The sequence below is a fragment of the Dermacentor albipictus genome, chromosome 6, assembly GCF_038994185.2.
Source record: "Dermacentor albipictus isolate Rhodes 1998 colony chromosome 6, USDA_Dalb.pri_finalv2, whole genome shotgun sequence".
NCBI classification, from domain to species: Eukaryota; Metazoa; Arthropoda; class Arachnida; order Ixodida; family Ixodidae; genus Dermacentor; species Dermacentor albipictus.
The window spans coordinates 4,104,118-4,112,161 of record NC_091826.1 but is presented as its reverse complement, the minus strand read 5'-3'; positions in this window follow the sequence as shown (position 1 = coordinate 4,112,161).

Here is an 8,044-nt window from a genome sequence, read left to right as displayed (position 1 = left end):
TTTAAGTGCATAAAAAAAAAAAATTAAAGCAGCATCTGCTCAAAGTAAAAGGAGAGTATGCGAAATGTTGGTTTTATGTAGCCGACCACAAAGAAGATCTGAAGAATGCTGATGGCTTGAATGTATGTTCCAAAATAACAAGCCGCCACGTACACACCTCAAACATGGACCTCATGCTTGTCAAACTCGCAACGCAGGTCTTCACCCTTTCTATGGCTTCGGCCACCAAGTACTACATTCAGCGGCATGTGTTCAGTGCACTGGAAGCAGCAGGTAATGTGGAGTTTACAGAACATATCGATGACCTATTTTATGCAATGAACGGGCAACACCCCGGCAACGCTATGCGCAATGAAGGCAAATACATTCTTGTGATAAAGGAATCCGTGCAATGGTTAAACGACTGGGAACGCAATCTCAACTTTGATGTTATCATCAAAGAAATGTTCCCGACCCCATCAACAGACAAAGGCCTCTGAGTATCCATCTCTATGTTAGACCTGACAGAATATTTATTCATTCATTCATTCAAGTCACTTCACAGGCTCAGAGCGTCGGAGCATTGTGTGAGGGGGTGATCACAAAGTTAGGGCAAAGTCAGGAGCTATAAGGAGTGGTAGTCAGGAGCTATGACCGAGTGTTAGAACTACTATGCACATTTGCGAGTGAGCTTCCGTGTGTGTGTGCGGATGTTTCTGTCGTGACTTATGCGTGTGTTTAAATAACATTCGTTTCAAGTAATGTGTAGAGGCTATATTTTGCGTGCCTTTGTAATAAATGTGGACTGTGCATTTCCGTTGTCCTTAAGGGACATGGATATTTGTATTTGCATATATTTGCCTGTGCATCTTAAGGTAAAAGAGCACAATGTGTGTGCAGTACACTCAGATGCTACAAGAAGTGGTGGACGATATAAAGCACCTTACACCCTTTCTGCTGCAATCTCTTCTACCGATCATGTGGTAGCCGCTTGTTGCCTTCTCGGCTGCCATGTAGTCATAAATGCTGTGCCGTACGACACCCGCATTCTCCTCCAGCAGGTGAAACTCAACTTGTTCACAAAATCGAAGAAAGTGAAGGCATGTTTGCCTTCAACGAATGCCAGCAGCGCTTATACCCATCCAATCAAAGTCATCATGTGAATTTCAAACAATAGCGCTGTGTGCAACTGGAAGCTGCAGATCATCTTATTATAGTGGTCATCACAAGGAATGCATTTTTTTTTATTGTTCTCAAATAGCTGTAGCGCAGCACCAGTCACTCTCCGGGCTACCAGCGTTAAGTAAACATGCGAGTGTGCCCTCAGTAGAAGTTGTCAGGCACGCGGCCGAACAGGAGCAACACACTCTTTCAGTTGCCTCGGTAACCGAAATGGCGATAATTTCTAGGCTGCCAGGTGCCGCTAGCATGGTAGTGGCGTCGCGGGCTTGTGATCTTTTCAGGTCGCCACAAACAGCGGAGTTTCCACTCCTAAAGGTTTCTTGCTCCGTGGTGTAGGGTAAGTGGCAAAGACAAACCGATCAGTTCATTATTATTATTTTTTTTTGGTTGGGCTGAGTTTGCATAGAGGCCACATAACACTCAATAAACAATCAAGTGTAACAAATCAAGTGTGCTGTGTTAAGCACAAGGTGAGGCAACATGCATTGAGATGTAGAAACCATAGACCAAGGAATGGGCTGGGTATAGTGGGTACCTAAAGCGCAGGGCTGCTGTGACTGCTGCACTTACGGGAGTTGAAACATTGTTTGTTTTTTATGAAACTTTTTTTGTCATCAGTGTCCACTATTTTTTGTTACACTATTAAAATACGGCTGTGATGTGTTATTTGCTACTATATAGCAGCAATGTGGCACAATATACTGTGATGAAGGAAGCTTCTGCAGTACAGCAGTCTTGGGGGTTTTGCAAGATGTCCATTCCCTTGAATAAATGCCTGAAAACAGCATCAATTTCTAACATAAAGTGTGTAGTTGGAAACACGATGGGAATTGCATTGCAATTTAGTGAAAGCTACACGTCTAGCACTCCTGCAGTGCTTTCGCAGGAAAATTGAAATGGCATTGCAGTGAAGAGGTACTACAGACCAACGACACTGCATGAGTGGAGCAGGGACCTAACTTTGAAAGCATCTTTCTCATTAAAAAAAAATTAACTTTCAGATGCCATGTGCATATTGCGTACACCTAGATAATGCATCAAAAGCAAAAGCACTGATTAAAATAGTGATGATTGTCTCATAATATTTAAAGTGTGTCACACACAACTTGAAACGCTTCTGAATGAACGTGTACTACAAGTTTGAGTTATATGTGCAAAGTGTTTCAATGAGATCGGTTGGAAGCGACATGGCTGGGTCATTGCTCTGGTGTCAGCATGTCTTCATGTAGCGGGTTCACTTCTACTGTTTCTGACAATGTTTTACATTGGGTATCTTTTTCAAGTGGCTGGATAGAAGATTTCAAAGTGTGCTAGACATGAAATAGTTGGTGTACACATATCCAAGATTCCAGTAGAGAGCCCTTGCATTGAGTCTACATTCTGTAAACTTGAAAAAACTCGCTCAGGAATTGAAAACTCTTAGTTCATTCTGCTGCTTTGCGCTTTTAACAATCCTGAAGATGCAGTAGATGTGATGTGACTGAATTCTCTACGGACAGAATTCCTTGGTACCTGAACACGTTAAACTTTGATTTAACTTCTTAAAGAAATTGTTGCATCTAATGTTCTCAAATGCACTGTCATTGGTATTTCTAGATGGAACACAATGTGAAATTTACCCCACGAAAGATGGAAAAAGTGGCATTTTCTTAAATTTGGGACTATTGTTTTCCTACATTGTGATACTTCAAGAATGCACTTCCTTGTACTTTATCTCAGTAGTTCCTTTGCGCCTCTGTGGAAGCTGCAAGACTGCTTAGCCATTATGAGGGCTGAATACCCCTCAAGATGTGTTCATCTGCGTCACGTCGTCTGCTTGCCATCCTATCGGCACATGCATCACGGTTAGTGAATTGACACAACAAAGGTTTTGGCCTTGTAACCATAAGCTGTGTTTACAGGAATGCGATAGCAGGACTTTACTTCATCTGTACACTTTCTTCGTAGTTCCTCACAGCCTATTTAGCCAGTAGCAAGAGCAACGCCCCAATAATTCACCTGCGCCTCATTAGCTGCTCGATGTCTGTTTGGTGTTTGCTCACCACCGTCATTGCGTACCACACTAGAGCAGAGTAGTAAATTAATGATGCAGTGAACAGTTGGGTCTTTATAGCATTCCACATCGTCAATGCATCATCGGTGCTAATGCTGTGACACCATCTGCTAACTGCAAATCAAAACACTTTTACAGCTCGGCACCACCTCTGTAGTCCTAGCAGTGTCAAAACAGCTGATCTCAATAATATTGACAAATCATACCTAATGCTTTGCCCTCAGCATCAGGTGAGACTAAGCGATGACAGATTTTACCATTTTTTTGCTATCAGGGCGGAGAGCATGTAAGAAGCGAGAAATCTGATCTTAGCGGGTGGTTTGAGCTGTACGGGTACTGCTATGCTGGTACGTAATCACGATTAGGGTGGCTATTGCAGTTACTGGCGGTAAGTGCCACAGTAATGTGAAGTATGCGACATTTATGCACAAAGGGCCTAAGATGCCACGTATCACTGTAACTTATTATGTAACAAGCAAAAATAAAACTAATCCCCCTAATAATCAGACGGTTATGCTTGGAACTCTATTTCGCTGTGCAAGGATAGTGCCTGTGTACACCTCGTATCTTCAGCAGTGTTGCACGTTAGAGAATAGGTGTAGTGACAGGCCACAATTTTAGAAATAGAAGTTAGAGAGCATTGAGTTCACGATAGGACGGAGGGGGGGTCATGGAATAATCCTGCATTTATATATTCATATTCAAACATCACATGGAATGAATTCCGTCTGGAATTGACGAGCGGGATTTCTTCTCAAGTGAAGAGTTATCAATGGTTGACTTTCTCAAAGAAGGCCTTTTTCAGAATTTCAGTGGGTTTTGCTTTGTGAGTGGCCTTTGTATACAGTTGCTGCCCTATTAGGACTTCATCATGGTGTGGTCATGCATCCCATAGAGCCTGAGCATAATGGTGATTACTTGATCTGCTGCCCTGCAAAATGGGATGCCACGGTTCTGCCATTCCACTTGTTGCCATGAAAGCATCACCACTTGTAAGCATGGATTTTCCTTAGATCGTAATGTGCACTGGATAAAGTGCAAACTATAAAGCTTGAAGAATCCGATTTTAAACAGTTTATATATGGTGCATTTAATAACAGAATTACATGCAGTAATTTGCAATCGTGCGATGGGCCTGAAATGCTAGTACCAAATTTTCATTGTAGAACTTAGTCACACACCTTTTTACAGTGCAGCTGTATATAGCTACCCTCCGGTGGTGGTCAACGTCCATCTGTCTAGGCGTCGCGTCGACACGAAAAAGTTTGTCTCCAGTTTCTTGCAAATGCACGGTAGCTCTCAATGAACATAAATATCTTAGTAAAAAAATCATACTGAAATTGACTTCTAAGACGACTCTATCATTACGCTGAGTTTCATTTACTCGTCATAATTAGTTCACAGTGAAGTTGTAAACGTTGCAGAATTCCCATCTGCTGTCGATACATGGCCGTCTGCAGAGGGAGTATGGTTACAGAAAACGGCTTTATCGCTTGTTTTATCGAAACTATTCCGAAACAAATTATATGACAATTAGCCACTGAGACGACTCTATCATTACGCCGAGTTTCATTTACTTTTCTTAATTACTAGTTCACAGTGAAGTTGTAAATATTGCGTAATTCCCGTCTGCTGTCAATACATGGGCTTCTACGGGAGGGAAACGGACAGCCCCATGTTTGTCCGATAGAATAAAACTAGCACTTCGAAATTTCATTGAGGCAATTAACTAGGAAGTATGCTCAATCGGAAGCTACAAACGTGTTTTGCATCGTGCACTCCTTCGGACTGCGCCCCGGTCAACGCGTATCGTCAATACGTCGCAGCTGCGTCGACAACCACTGCGTCAACTCCCGAAAGGCGAATGCTAGTTTTGGTTTCAAGGAACATGTGCGCTCCAAGCGGTTGCTGGATATCCTAACTTATTTTTTTATTCCTCCTTTTGTGAATTTTAAATCGGGCTAAGCGTGGGAAGTGGTTGTCTTCTTGCATCCATCGAGCTTACCTCCTCTCACCCTTGCCACTCGCTCAGCGATATAAAATGCCGAATTGCGCTTAGTCATCTGCTTCGGTTGTCGTCCTAAGTATGAAGATGGGAAATGTAAGACAGAGAAGCTCTATCAGGCCTACAATGAAAGGAAGACTCGTGGAACCAGGTCCACCAGACGAAGATGGCTAAATTGCGGCATCGCATGTGTTGTGCGGCTCTGTGGTGTTCCAACACCAGGAATCCCAGTTCGGTGAAGCTTTTTAGGTTTCCCAATGACAGCTGGTAAACACAAGTATTTCATTTATTTTCTGAGCAGGTATTCGTTTTGCATGAGTAAACCAGTTCTGTGCAAGCCTCAGGGGACTGACATAGGAGCAGTGTTGCTCGACGCATTTGTCATGACGGCAGCCCCTCTGCATGCTGTTGTTGAAGTACTTGTACTGAAGCGCTGGAGTGAGTGTTTGTTGGGCTATACATTTTGTGCAGTCCTTTGGCCACACATACGGCCAAGGCTAAAGAAAAAAAAAAGCTGTGATGTTTTATCAAATTTCAAGAGCAATGACGGCAAGAGGATGCACGCACGTAATTTCTTGTTCCATTTTGATGCACCATTACTCCGGACTGAAGAAGGTTGAAGCTCTCAATGTTATCTCAATTTTTGAGCGTTGACGATACCATACGCTCCGTTACCTTGCTTTAGGCACAGCTTCGTTGTGCAAGTTTTTGAGCACCTGTATTATAGACGAAGTGCAATGTTGTTTGTTTTGCCGGCAAAAAATGTAATTAATATTACCAGTAATACAAGTATAGAGTATTTAATGCGAACTGGTAATCCCCCTGGCGATGAAGAGTGCTATTAAGTTTTTTTTTTGTGTGTGAATTGTCGATTCCTTGCATTGCTGTTGTGTCAAAACAGTGTGCTAATACTCGACGTGCTTTTCTGTATATATGTATATGATGCAAAGTATGACGATAGGCAGATAATATGCGCTTGTAAGCGCTATAGAAATATGCCCCTTCATTCGGCATGTACTTCAAATAATCAGAGGAATTAGAACATCATAGCAGCGCTGGACTTAAAAAGCGCTTTTGACACGATCTCCCATACCCTCATACTTGAAGAGCTCGAAAGAATGGGCTGTGGAATTAAGATCCACAATTACATCCATTCTTTCTTACTGAACGTAAAGCCATAATAGGTATAGAAAATATTCGATCTCCCAAACTCCCAATGCCTAACAGAGGCACACCACAGGGTGCCATCCTCTTGCCACTTCTATTTAATGCCGCAATGAACCGCTTGGCACGAAAACTAGAGAAAATTAACGACGTCAACTTCACGTTTTATGCAGACATCACCTTATGGGCCTGCAAAGGCTTGTTAGGGCAAATAGAACAAACTATCCAAGAGGCTATCGATTCGGTCAAGGACTTTACAGAACAAAACGGTATGCAGTGTGCTCCAGAAAAATCTGAGTTTATTCGGATCCATTGGCTTAACTACAGAAACAAACCGAGCACCCCCCTAACTATGGGTGACCAGGCGTTACCAGAAAGAAATATGTTCAGAATACTGGGACTATGGTTACAAAGCAACAAAAGAGCCACTCACACTATTGTGACTCTCAAGTCAAGCACAAGGAGCATTGCAAGACTGATAAGCAGAATTACAAAGAAAGGTAAAGGGCTCCACAAAAACGAAACCATAACACTAGTCCAGGCTTTTATTCTTAGCAAAATAACATACAGGCTACCATATCAAGAGCTAACCCCATCGGAAATCAAAGAAATCGACGTACTAATACATGGCGTGTATAAGGCAGCACTTGGGCTTCCTATGGATGTGGCAAACAAGAGGGTGCAAGCTCTAGGCATATACAACACATTTGAAGAGTTAAGAGCAGCCGCTCTTATGACACAAAGAGAACGACTGTGCCTCACAAGTACAGGTAAAAACGTTCTGTCGCGTTTAGGCTACCCATTGCGACTGCAATACTCCCAGGAGCAAACGACCACAATGCCGGATCCAACACGCGAACGCATAGTGGTCTCCCCGATCCCACGCAACATGAACAAAAATTACCACACAGCGAAAAGACAAGTGAGAGCTAAACAGCTTCAGAAAACCTTCAGCAGTAATCAAAACGTATTGTATACTGATGCAGCTAGATTTAGCAAAGGGCATTTAATAGCGGCAGTTCAACCCCACACGCCACGGAACGCTTCACACATCAGCCTCGATACGTACTAGGTGCACTGCTACAGCGGAAGCAGTGGCGATTGCTCTCGCTATCGCATACAAGGAAAAGCAAAACAGCTCAGCTTTAATGTCCGACTTACATGTGGCATGCAGGATGTATCTACAAGGTAACATACCACAAGTCGCCCTTAATATCATAGGCAACACATTGAAAGAAGATGATGCAATTTTATGGTGTCCTGTCCACGAGGGTATCCCGGGAAACGAACAGGCTCACACTCTAGCTCGAGGCTTTGCTAACCGAGCTGGAGATACGCACAACGATGAAAAAGACGATCACCTACTGGTCCGCGATATACTGGAGCACTAGCGAAGAACCCGGCAACTGTACGCCCCACCACACAAACTACTCAATGTAGAGGAGGCACGGAAATATAGAAAAATACAGACGCATACCTACCCACATTTAGGTAGATACCATAATATAAACCCAACCTTGTACACAAACTCTTGCCTGTGGTGCGGGTCATGGCTTTCATTGCCTCACGTAACATGCGAGTGCGCCAAAAGACCTCATGCCATTAATTCATCTTTGGTACTCCCCTTACTAAGGGAGCCCTGGGAGGCCATCCTCGCTCTT